General features: G+C 39.7%; 1 protein-coding gene across 2 annotated transcripts in view; it reads right to left on the bottom strand.

The window, feature by feature from the left end:
- The window catches only part of CLASP2 (cytoplasmic linker associated protein 2), a 245,503-nt gene extending 239,356 nt beyond the window's left edge, over window positions 1-6,147 (bottom strand). The window contains exon 1 of one of the 2 annotated variants that reach the window (XM_075586316.1): window positions 6,061-6,147. The gene's annotated coding sequence lies outside the window, so the exon portion shown is untranslated. Of the gene's footprint in view, window positions 1-3,239; window positions 3,473-6,060 lie in introns of those variants that run through there. The other variant, XM_075586315.1, reaches the window with a different exon arrangement.
- Window positions 6,148-13,774: the final 7,627 nt, after the last annotated feature.

Below are 13,774 nucleotides of genomic sequence, written 5' to 3'. Positions count from 1 at the left end.
TACATGGATATACCAAATAAACAAACACGGGAAGGATGTTGATCCAGGGAGTAATCTGATTGCCAATATTTGGAGTCAGGAAGGAATTTATTTTTCCTCTTATGAGTTATCATTGGATATTTCACTAAGGTTTTTTTGTTTGCCTTCCTCTGGATCAATATACAGCAAGTATAAATATAGAATAAGTATTTGTCGTCTAAATTTAACATAGGTTGAACTCGATGGACATATGTCTATTTTTCAACTTCATCTATGCATCTATGTTGTACTACTGAATATCTAAGATTTTGGCCATGCTTTTGAAAAGCTAGTAAACATATCTTAAGCATTCCCTGATACATTTTTTTTTTACTCATACATGGATCAAGGGGTCAAAAAAAGGGGTCCCTCAGAGCGCATATAAAAGCTGTAACAACATCAGGATAGGACATCACAGATTTCTATTGGTGACACTAGCAGCCATATTTATATTCCCTGGCCACATCTGTAGGTCTTTTGTGTGTCAGAGCCCGCACGAAAAAACTATAAATATCTCTGGAACCGGGCGGTACCCAATCCGAAGATCATCCTCCCTCCCTCCTCCCGGTATAAGCTGGATGAGTGGTCTCCCTTCATTCCCTATATGTTTCTAGACCGTCAACTGTGAATGCTTGGTTAAAAGTATACACAGTGTGGCCTTTAGTTTTCTAAAGCCAATAAACAATAACCATTTTAAAATAATAAATCGGAGTTAAATATTTCATAGTAATGGTATATTTAGGTTTAATTTTGTTGTTTGTGTAATTTCAAATGCAAACTCTGCATTTCATGGTTGAGGCTTTGCAAAAGAACTTCGCTGTATAATGTAATAAGTATCTTTTAATGCTCTATAATCTCACCGAAGACTTTTCGGCTTAGTAAAATATAAACATACAACACCATGCTTATTGACCTGTCTAGAACCATCGTTTTTCCTCTTAATGTGTGAAGATGGCATTAAGCATGGGCAGATGTAATTAGTGGTGTGCTCAAATGCAGTTTCTTTTTATGTTTTCTAAGAAGCTTCGGAGAGTTTGAAGTGTGCATTCAAAGTGAAGATAACATACAAATGACCTGAACGAATGTTGTCTCATGAAATGCTTATATAACAATTAATAGTTAATTAAAGAACTAATGAAGCTGGGACTATTCTGGATCTTTATCTCCTGCTTGATTGAAAACTGCTCATTAATTCATTAGCAATGTTGTACTAACTTCCTACTTGATGTTGAATTTAAAAAAGAAAACTGCAGTTTTTGCTTTCTTTCAAAAAGAAAAAAAATCGCCCAAATGTATTCTGTAACTATTGTTGCTCTAAGTGGCCAAAAAAATGTGTGGCATTATTTATTTAGGTTTCCAGCTCGTCTGCTTGGGATACCAGATTCTAGAACCTTTAGGACCACGTGGGTGACATGATTTTAGGGTTTTGGTGTCCACTGAAGGTATCAGACAGCAAAGAATATTTATGTAGGACAAGAAGAGGCTCAAATTAGTACAACTATAATGAACATCTGAGGAAGGAACGTCTGTCGTTTTGATGGCTTCTGTGTAAAGTGAAGTACAGATTCAAATTAAAAAAATGCCATTTCACAGGCTGCAAAATACCTGGTGTTTATTACATAAGCCTCTTCAATGCAAATGAGAAAACAATAAGGCCTAGATTTACACGTACTAAAAGGTGCTAATGCTTAGCACATATTAGAGGTTAATCACATGCGCTACGGATTAGTGCGATTTAGTAAATTCTGGCCCTAGATCAAAAACACTGTTCATCACTAATCAGACTTCATAACGTTTACTGGAGTTTCAATAAACAAAAAACACTTTCAATAATGTAAACATGCCATGTGACACCGCTACCACTTCATCTCATAATACATATATGTTTACAAAAGATTAAGCACAATATATTTAACAGACTTTAAAATGAAGGCTTAAACTGTAAGCCTTCATTTGAAAAGCGAACAGAGAAAAAGCACAATAACTAATATCACAGAACACATACTACAACTTTGCATGACATAAGCTCCACATTCAATTCTCAGTCATTTAAAGAACTCTCTACCAATAGTTGACACCTGAAAGAAGCTCACTCTTTATCCACGCAACATTATTGAAATGTGCAATCATTTTAATCTATTTAGGAGATATTGACGTAGCCCATTTAAAATGCAGTCTCCCATTGTATTGCTTTGACATTTCCAGCCTAATGATATGTAAGACTTTATTGTGAAACACTCCTTTAGTTAGCATGAAGAAATTGATGTAAATGCTGTATATATTGCAGGAAAACGTCTAAATACGACCTACATTTTAACTCAAAGCTGATCACTACAAATTATTGAAACGCCCTTTCGTTAGTCGCTACCAACAAGCACGGTATTTATTGCACAAACCAGTGTGTTTTTTGCTCCAGGGGGAAAAAAAATGGAGCAAGTATTATTTTATTTTTATTTTTTCAATTAAAAACGATTAGATCTTTAAATAAGACAAATAACGAAAGCATTTTTTTTTTTTTAGGTGTTTACATCCAGCTACAAAACCACACACAAAAAGCTTATTAGAGTAGCCAGCCAATGAGAAAAAGAGAAATCACAACACATTTTTTCCCTGGGTACCTTTTAAAAAATAGCACGTCAATAATCCAACACATTTTTACTGCTGAATACAAGCAAGAACAGCAGGTGTTATAAGCAATCTTTAAAAAGTGCTTCAATTGTGTACATTATATATCTCCAAAAATCTTTGGCCCCAGGAGCTCACAATCTATTTTTCCCTTCTCCAGAGATCAAGCGACTTGCCCAAGGTCACACAACAAACTAGTTTTCCCACTATAAAGGCCTGTGTTGTAACCACAATGTTACTCCTGCCTCTGTTACTCAGTTTCCTAAATCACTCAAATATTTGGTGCAATTCAACTCCATTCAGCCACATTACTCCTCCCTTCGCTCAAAGCTGCCTTTAGACCCCAGTTATGCTTTTCTGCAAGTACTTAAAGCAACCACAGGCATCAACACTGCAGCACTGATATAGCCATGACGTTGCGGATAGTGAAATAGGATTAGCCTATCGGTACATTAAGCAATACAGTACATTGATGTTGCAAAACATTGCAGGCCCCTTAGGCCCTAACAGGAACATAATGTACCCCACCCCCTGAATACTCAAATTCTGAGAAATAAAAGCATCAAATAAAACATGATTGATGTGCCTTTGCTTGCCTTGAATGAAGTACATAAGAAAGGGTCTTCTATATATTGCTCAGGATTCCACCTAACCCCATCAATCTTCTTGACCGTTCAGAGACGCAGAACTTCATCAGAAATACTCTATCTTGAAATTAGCCTCAGACGATTTAGCTTCCTGGCTGTGTCAAAGAAATTCAGCTCTTCTCTTGTATTCTTTTTTTTCCCTCCCAGTGGGTGACGTGATCTCTTGTGTTTGCTAATCTGGCACGGTTTCAATCCTTGTTACGTAACGAGGGAGTCCAGAAAGAGCAGATATTTCTGCATTGGACTAAAGTAGCTCAAAGCTATTGCCACCTAGTGTCCCTTGGTGAAATATACAGCAATCAAATTACTTGAATGGCAGAGCACACGAAAACAGACTGCACATAAATTATCTGTGTGCAAACTTCAAGCAAATGTTATATATGTTACAGAAGTAGCAATATCACATTTTATTATTTTATGCTATAGGAATGGAGACTTCCTTAATTTTAGGAAGACATCATAGCCAAAATTGATTAATTATACATACACAATTTATGGGTGTTACATAGTTGCTGAAGTTGCAAACAAAGATACGTCCAAAGAGTTCAACTTATGCTATATTTAGACAGATATTTATCTTATATTTGTATTTACAGTACTTTGATCCAGAGGAAGGCAAACAAACCTCCTCCTTCTTGACTCCAAATATATCAGATTACTCCATGGATCAACATTCTTCCCATGTTTACTTATTTGGTATATCCCTGTATACCTTTCTTTTCTAAAAAGATGTCCAACATTTTTTTGAACATATCTATTGTATCTGCCATCACAGTCTCCATGTGTAATGAATTCCATATTTTAACTGCCCTTACTGTAAATATCCATTTCCTTTGTTGCTGGTGAAATCTCCTTTCCTCTAACCTTAAGGGATGGTCCCGAGTCCTTTGTATTGCCCGTGGGATGAATAGTTCTTTTGAAAGTTCCTTCTATTGACCCTGAATACATTAGTAAATAGTTATCATATCTGCTCTCTATGGAGGTTTTCTCAGCTTTTGATAAATCTTCTGTATTAAAATATAGTAATAGAGAAGTGAGCACACTCACATTTAGAGTTACATAGTAGATGAGGTTGAATAAAGACATACAGCATGTCAATTTAGTTCTACCTATGTTACATTTAGATGACAGATACTCATCCTATATTTGTATATACAGTATTTTGATGCAGAAAAATGCAAAAACAAAAACCCCAGTGAAACATCATCCAATGATGTCTCATAAGCGGCAAAAAAATATTTCTCTCTGACTAAATGAATCAGATTTCTTCCAGGATCAACATCCTTCGCATGTTTACTTATGTGGTATATCCCTGTATACCTTTCCAAAAAGATGGTCAACCTTAATTTTTTTGTTCCTCATTAAACACTTGAATGGAAGGTTATCCCTCATTCTTTGTTGCCAGAATCCACTTTTTGGAGACTAACTGCCTCAATCTTTAGCCTAAAGAGGACCATCTAATGCCGTGGTGTGCAAACTTTTCAGTCTGCCTGTCTGCATACCCCCACCCACCCCACCCTTACCCTGTCTTCGGTGTCAAATGATGCGGTGGGGTCACATAAACCTGCAGCATTTTTGATGCCGCGTTGCCGAAGACAAGGTAGGGAAAGTTGCCGAGGCCTCACATGATCCCCCGGCATTTAATTTAAATACCTTGGAGAAGAGCGCTGGGCGTCTACAACCTCCACGCCCCCCTGGAAAAGCTTGCTCCCCCAGTTTGCGCACCCTTGATCTAATGTCATGGGAAAGCCACTTGACAAAAGGTTCAATGGCAGAGGGGAACACAGGTAGGTGATCAAAGTACACACATTTATTTTTCCCTTACGAGAGATCATTAGATGATATTTCACTGGGGTTTTAGGTTTGCCTTCCTCTGGCTCAATATACTTTAAGTAAAAATAAAGGATAAAGCATCTGTCGTCTAAATTTAGCATACAGTAGGTTGCTCTTTATGGACGTATGACTTTTCAACCTCATCTACTATGTAACTACAGTATGTAGTAAGTATGTTATTTCCCAAGCTGCATTAAAGCTGCAGTTCAGGCAATATCCTGCATGTGTGTTTTTTTTAATCAGTTCTGTAGTAAGAAAAAATACTTTTAGCATTTTCTGTTTTAAAAAAAACAACTTTGAAAGACCAATTTTCTTGTATTCTATTTTAACAAGCATGCTTGTTCCTATAGCAACGATTTACATTCCCCATATTTAAAGATGTTGCCAAACTTTGCTGATCAATAGACGGAGAACGAATTGACCGGCAGCTATGCAGTTCTTTAGGTAATTAGAGATTGCCCACATGAAACTATTAAAGTAAAAAAATAAATTAAAAAAAAAGAAAAAAGACTGAACTGCAGCTTTAATAATCTAAGGGCCCAGAGATTTAAACAATGAAGAGAGAGAACGGAACTCAGCTCTACACATTATAAAAGGTAACTCACGGGGAAAAAAAAGTAACAAACAAAAGTCTGACTTCTTGCAAAAAAAAAAAAAATAAGGTGATCTGTATATCTGTGTATAAATTAGTTTGTCGTCCCATAAATAATTTCATATTCACTTGGCCCCCGGTAACCCATGTACCACTTGTGGCTATACTGTTCATGATATATTCAAGTTCAAATGTGTCTTTCAAAGATACATTACTTACTTATAGACACAGCAAGTAAATCATAAAGATATGTTAGCAGAAACATAAGGGAAAGGTTAATGCTATTTTATGTGTATCCTCTTATGAACATACCATTGCACTAGTCCACCATGTCATATTACTTACTTTCCTGCAGAAAGGCCTCTATTGCTGAGATCGTCTCTCACTTTTTCACCCACATGTCTATAAATTTGCACGATAGCTAGAATTGCAGTATCCCGCACCTAGGGACAAAAATAAAAATGTTGACTCACCGACACATACTGTACGTTTCACAGCACACCTTGTTTTTTTGCTTCCATAGACATGATGCTAAATGCATTAAAAACTGTGAAACTGTATGAATTCATTCTTCACTAATCCAGATCAAAAATCACACTCCAAGTCCACATGCAGCCCTAGACTCCTGTTCTTTCCTATAAATCAAGAAAGTCGAGAGGAGTGGTAGAAACATGCAAACAGCAGAGAGGATTTACATAGGATTTCTCATTTTAAACCTGTGTGAAAAAATGGATTCAGCACTAGGGTGCCATGGCTATACATGTACCTGCTTGTGTGGAGAGTACAAGCCACACATCACAAGGAACATAACAGAAAGCTCTTCCATTCAGATAAAGTCTGGGGTTTGCTTTAAAAAAAAATCCCTGTCTGTGGGTAGGTTTAGTAGTTATGTACTTCTTTAACCCATGCTGTGCTGACAAGCTGTGTAATGCGGAAGGCATAGTGGTCCATGTCAAAATGGATTTTAAGCAAAAGGTGACACTGGGCTCCTTTGCATGTCATTTCCCAGAATCCATTGCTACAGTGGAAGCACTGTATATGCAAGGGGATAATGATGAAAAGCAGAATTGCAGACCTGTCGGAGACATGAATGTGCTCACAAGTGATATTTTAATTTGCTAAAAAAACAACAAAAACTCCAGCCTTTCTAAGTTGCCCCACCCTATAGATGTCCGTACTTGGAACTGCATAAATGGGTCACACCTGTGCCATTCCTAAAAAAGGGCCAACAGAAATGATTAGATTTGGAAATCAGAACCTATATTCATAGAACCGAGAAAAGCCAAGTAAAGCTTGGTTAATGCTTTAAAGCTTTATTCCATGACTTTCTAAAACATCAAATATATATTTATGCCAAAACAGTAAAATATACTTTTTTGGGTTGGGTAATCTTCATTCCAACCGTAAGTAAATGAGAACTTGAAAGATTAAAGATCATAAAAATACTTCAAAGCAGGACCACTGATGCATCAAAAGTTAATTGGTACAAAAAATGTATTTCCCAACAAAAACACTAAAAACAAGAAGTGTCAGCAAATACAGTACCACCTTTGGCCAGACATTTGTTAGGGTTCGGAACTAAAATGGCACTACTGTGGCAACCCAGTATTATTTTATATTTATAAGCAGCAGAGAATACCTATTAGTGAACTATAATGAGTTCTTCAGACCATTATGTCACACAGCTCTTATCTTTTGTATCACAAATAACATCCCGTAATGAAATAAACAAGTTCATACACACATTTTATTTGGAATAGGATGCTTACCTGGGAGTTGGAATCTCCAAACAAGGTGCATAGATGTGGCACTAACTTGATCACCCCCAACTGCTGGACACCAAACCTTCATCAAAAGGAAACAATAAGCAGGTAATGTCGTGACAACATGGTGTTGAAAAGCGGAGGGGAACCGAGACAAAGGAAAGACAAAGTGTACAACTTGGAGAAAAACTTTCAAATATATAAATTGTTTCAATAAAGTACAAGAGGGAAGCATATTTCATAGAAAGGGGAGTGATAGAGCAACAGGTCAAGCTCTGAAGTTGGAGGTTGGGAGGCTCAGGGGAGATCTGAGCTAGAACTTCATGGAAAGGGTGGTGGATTTGGAGAATAGCCTCAGAACAGAGGTTGTAGAAAGAAAACTAAAGATCAAATAGGGTCTGAGGTATTACAACAGTTGGAAAACAGGCAGACCAGGTGGGCCAAGTAGTGCTTGCCATTAAATTAAGGTTTTTTTAAATTCCATAAGAGCCCACTTAGAAGAGCCAAGGTAGTAGATGAATTTTGTCCATTTTCAAGTCTGGATAACCACAACTCACAAGGCCTCCTATAGCTCTACTGAATAGGACACTTAAACCAATTAGATGGCAGCACAGTCTTTTTTTCTCTACTTCCAGAAGGACCAGCAACAAACTGCAAAATGAAACAATTTGAATTTTAAGGCACTGTAGCGATGAATACATATATATTTATATATAGACACGCACACCTTTCCTAGAGGGGCAGGTGATTTCCTAACTGCCATAAAGCTCCTTGAGCAGCAAAAGGTTAAAAATTACTTCAGTTGACTTGTTCCTGTTGTAACTCATACATAATGCATTTAAACTTCACACTGAATTTAAATAATGTCTTATTTTAACAAAGAACAGAAAACAGTCAGACTTTCTAGAGTGAGAACGTAAGATGTAAAAAAGAAATACGATTACCATAATTCTTTTTTTTCCAAAAAATTTTATTAGGCAAATACGTATTTCACATTGTACATGTCATACATGTTAATACAGCCTAATACAAGTTTTCTCCATTTTTTGGTTAAAGAAACCAGAAAGAAAGAGGAAAGCTCATCGCCCCCCTGACCCTCCTGGGGCTATGAGGGGGGCGCGAGTATGGAAACAGAGACAAAGAGTATGGAAAGGGGGAGAAGGGAGGGTGGGGAGGGGGGGAGGGGGGGGATACCTGTTGCTTATCGTGTCCTCAGACTATTTCTATTAGAGTCTCTAGACTCTTTCTTTTTACTTTTCATTTATGGGTTAGAGGCGTGGGGGTGCCATATGGGTTAGCCACGGATCCCATGTTTTATTAAAGGAGTCCGTGGATCTTTTCAAAAAGGCCGATAGTTTCTCCATATTCATTACCTCTTGTATCCTATTTTTTATCGTTTGTTTTGAGGGGGGAGACACTTTCTTCCAGGCGGCCGCCACTGCACATCTAGCCGCTGTTAGGATGAAGGAGATTAATTTACCTGTTGGTCGGTCCACATCTTCTAAGGGCCTGGCCAACAGGTAGGTCAGCGGGTCAATAGGGATTTTGAGGCCGGTGACCTCTTCTATTAATTTTTGAGTGGTTCCCCAGTATTTATGAATTTCCGGACATGTCCACCAAATGTGTGCCATGTCCCCCTTTTGACCGCAACCTCTCCAGCATAGATCGGACGCCTGGGGGTAGATTTGATTTATTCTAACTGGGGTAAGATACCAGCGGAACAGTATTTTATATATATTTTCTTTGATTGTGGTACATATGGAAGTTCCTGAGGCAGTTTCCCAAATTCTTTCCCAATCCTCTCGGTCTATAACTGTTCCGAATTCTGCTGCCCAATGCAGCATATAGTCGTGTGTTGGGGGTTCTGTGGCCCTTTCCAGTTCTGCGTAAATTTGCGTTATAAGACCTTTCTGGTGGCCTGTTTCTCTACAGAGCCGCTCAAAACTTGTGAGAGGGGAAAATTTCAACGTTGGTGATAGGGTTTGTATAAAGTGCCGAATTTGTAGATATTTAAACACGTCCAATCTTACTATTTCATATTTGGTTTGTAGTCTTTGATAACTCAGGAACTCCTCAAAGCTCAGGAGGTCAGCGATCGCTCTTATATTTTTAGCTTTGAATTGGTCTAATTGTCTGGGCTCACAACCAGGAGGGAATTTCGGATTTTTGTGAATTGGTTGAGTTGGGATTGGGGTGAAGTGAGCTTAAATTTATATTTGCATTTCGTCCAGGTCTCCCATGTGTGTCTCATTGGGCCTAACTTAAGTTTACTATTCTGCATGTCTTCCCTGCTCAGGGACCAAAGGCAAGCTGGTAGTGAAGGCGTCCCGGCGTAATATGATTCTATATCTAACCAACAGTATTGGTTTGGGTTGGCGTTCCAGACTACCACCTGTCGCAATTGTGCGGCTAGGTAGTATTTTGTGATGTCTGGGACACCAAGTCCTCCTCTTCCCCTTGATGCCAAGAGAACTGTCCTAGCGATTCTGGGTTTCTTACCCTGCCAAATGAAGTGGAAGATTAGTTTTTGTATATTCTTTAATTCTGAGCCAGGGATGTGGACCGGGAGCGTCTGGAAATAATATAATAATCTGGGGAGTATGTTCATTTTAACCGAGATCATTCTCCCGATCCATGATATTTGATATCCTCCCCATTTCGCTAGGTCTTGTTTGATTTTTCGGAACAGGGTCGGGTAATTTTGTTGATATAGGGATTGGTAGTTCCTCGTTATCTTTACTCCCAGATATTTGATACTCAAGGAGCTCCAATGGTAATTAAAGTTTAATTTGAGGAGTTTCACCTCTGGCTCTGGCAGGCTTAAATTTAGTGCTTCCGATTTATCGTTATTGATTTTATAGCCTGATATATCTCCAAAATCTCGGAGTTCTTTTTGGAGGTTAGGTAGGGATATTTGAGGTTGCGTCAGGGTTAAAATGACATCATCTGCGAATAGTGATATTTTGTGCTGCCTGTGTCCAATTTCTATTCCTTTGATGTCTCTATTGGTTCTTATTGCCGCTGCCAGGGGTTCTATGGTTAGTGCAAAGAGAAGAGGAGATAGGGGGCATCCCTGTCGAGTTCCATTAGTGATCTCAAATCTCTGGTTACTGCCCCCTGGTAGTTTTACTGTTGCAGATGGGTTTTGATATAATCTACGGACTCCTTCTAGATATGTGTCTTTGAAACCGAATTTGCGCATAACATGGTCCATGAATAGCCAGTCTATTCTATCGAACGCCTTCTCTGCGTCCAAGCTAAGGAGTAGTGCTTTGGTCCCTGTGAGATGGACATGTTCAATAATGTCAATTATCTTTCGAGTATTGTCCGAGGCCTGTCTGCCTGCTACGAATCCTACTTGATCTTTATCTATTAATCTTGGTAAAATGGGATTCAATCTATTTGCGAGTATTTTGCTATATAGTTTGAGATCACAATTAAGCAGGGAGATTGGACGGTAGCTTCCACATTGCATCGGGTCCCTGCCTTCTTTGTGTATTATGGCCAGGGTGGCCAGGGACATTGACGTAGGGATTTGATTTCCTTCCATGAAATCGTTAAATATTCTTAGGAGATGCGTGGATAGTACTGGCAAGAATCTCTTATAGTAGACATTAGTGAAGCCATCTGGGTCAGGAGACTTAGTGATTTTTAGTGATTTGACCGCCTCTTCCAGTTCCTCTTTTGAGATCTCAGCATTGAGGACTGTGTTTTCCTCCTCCGTTAGTGTGGGGAGCTGACATTTATCTAAGTATTGCGCTATTAATTCGGATGCTACTGATTCAGGGCGGCCATTTTTGGATCTTAAGTTATAAAGTTCGGTGTAAAATTTTGTAAATTCGGCTGCTATTTTGTTGTCACTATGTTGTATCTCACCAGACCTACTCTTGATCGCCGTGATTTGGGACCGTTTATGCACCCCTCTTAATTTAGTCGCTAGAAGTCTATCTGCCTTGTTTCCTTTATCATAATATTGTTGGTTGGTCCATTTGAGGGCTTTCTCAACATCCTCCAGCTGGATTTGTCTAAGTTTTGCTCTAGCTGTTGTCAATGTTTTATATATTTTTTTTGAGGGGTTAGCTTTATGAGTTTGTTCTATTATTTTGATATCATCCGTGAGCTCCTTTATTAGTTTTTGGCGGGCTTTTGTCCTGTGGGATGCGATGGAGATGAATTTCCCTCTAATGGTTGCCTTATGGGCTTCCCACAGGATCGCTGGTGAGGAGACGGATCCTGAGTTTAAAAAAAAGTAGTCTCGAATGGCAGCTCTGATCTCTCTTTCTATCTCAGGATGGTTGAGTAGTGAATCATTTAGCCTCCATGAGTAATTTATTGTCTTTTCAAAGGGTGTTGTCAAGGTTATGGTAATCGGGGCATGATCAGACCATGTAATCGGTCCTATGTCGGAGTCAGTTGTTGCCACCACCACATTTTTTGTGGCCAGAAAGTGGTCTATTCGAGAGTAGGTCTGGTGAGGTGCTGAGTAGAAAGTATAGTCTCTCTGGCCCTGATGTTGGGTTCTCCAAATGTCCACCAGTGAAAACTCGCTCAAGATTCCCCTAAACCTTTTCCCTGTGATCTGGGAGGGGGTTGTACGGGGGGGACCCATTGTGGTTGATCTGTCCTCGGTAGGGTTGAGGACCATGTTTAGGTCCCCTCCCACTATCATCGATGACAGATATCCCGGGTCTATGCCCTCGAGAACTTTCTTTAAGAATTCGGTTTGGTTCTCGTTTGGGGCATACACATTGATAAGAGCGATCGCTGAGCCCGCTAAGGAGCCATATACCACTAGAAATCTACCCTCTGGGTCCGCAGTTGTTTTGATATGATTGAATGGGGTGCCCTGTCTGATCAGGACAGCTACACCCCTTTTTTTACTAGTAAATGATACGAAAAAACACATTGGGAACAATTTTTGAATAAATTTGGGGGGTCTTGTGATGTGAAGTGGGTCTCCTGTAGAAATATGATGTCCCCCCCTGATCTTTTCATATCTTGGAGTGCTAGTCTCCTTTTTCGGTTATTCTGGAGGCCCTTTACATTGAGTGAGGTAAATTTAATTGTGGTTTGGCTAGCCATTTGGGTTCTTTTTTAGAAAGTACCATAAGGCCTCATCTTTCCCATTTGAGAGGCCCTGATCCAGTAAGTCTGAGTCTAGTTTATATCTCTGTAGGTATGGGAGTTGCAAGTTTTTTTTTTTGGGGGGGGGGGGGGGTTTGACGGAGCATTTCCAACAGTACAGGCATTTCACATTTTTGTATGCTGCATCTATTATACCACTCTATACAATAAGTATACTATATACTGTCTGGAAATCAGCCAAGGCACATTTAGTTTCCTTATATACCTTTGCTTCCTCTGGGTACTGTTCCAAGGGGAGGCATAGGTGCATATCACACATTGCATACACTTCTCAGCTTTTATATAGCACCGGGGGGGAGGGGGGTGGGGGGGTGGGGGGGGTGGTGGGGGGTGGTGGGGTGGGGGGGTGAGGGGGGGGAGGAGGGGGGGCGTGGGGTTGACGGAACATTTCAAACAGTACAGGCATTTGACATTTTTGTATGTTGCATCTCTTATACCACTCTATACAATAAGTATACTATATACTGTCTGGAAATCGGCTAAGGCACATTTAGTTTCCTTATATATCCTTGCTTCCTCTGGTTGCTGTTCCAAGGGAAGGCATGGGTGCATATCACACATTGCATACACTTCTCAACTTTTATATAGCTCCGGAGGGGGGGGGGGAGAGGGGGTGGGTGGGAGTGGGGGGGGGGGGGGGAGGGTAACGGCACACTTCAAACAGTACAGGCATTTCACGGTTTTGTATGTTGCATCTGTTATATCACTCTGTGCAATAAGTATACTATATGCTGTTTAGAGATCAGCAAGGATACTTATGGCTTTCTTATGTACATTTACTTCCTCTGGGTGTCGTTCCAGAGGGGGGAAGTATAAGGGGAGGCATAGGGGCATTTCACACATTGTATACACTTCTCGGCTTTTATACAGTACCGTTATCATGCATCTCTGTTTCACATTTGTATTGTAAGCCGTTTGGCGATCAGTGGATTTGCTAGTAAAGGTGTGGGGGGGGGGGAGGGGGGAGAAGGGGAGGATGACTAGGGCTATTTTTCATACTGCGACCTGTAAAATCAGTTTACAAATTTGTTAATTTATTGGGTATTGCGCAGATTAGTGATTCATGGGTTTATATATATCACTCCCATATGCTATGGTCCTGGGTTTTGGGGGTAAGGGGGAGGGTGGGGGCTTGGGGAGGGGGATGGGGG

Source organism: Ascaphus truei, chromosome 2 (assembly GCF_040206685.1).
Source record: "Ascaphus truei isolate aAscTru1 chromosome 2, aAscTru1.hap1, whole genome shotgun sequence".
NCBI lineage: Eukaryota > Metazoa > Chordata > Amphibia > Anura > Ascaphidae > Ascaphus > Ascaphus truei.
This window is presented reverse-complemented; position numbering and strand designations above follow the sequence as displayed.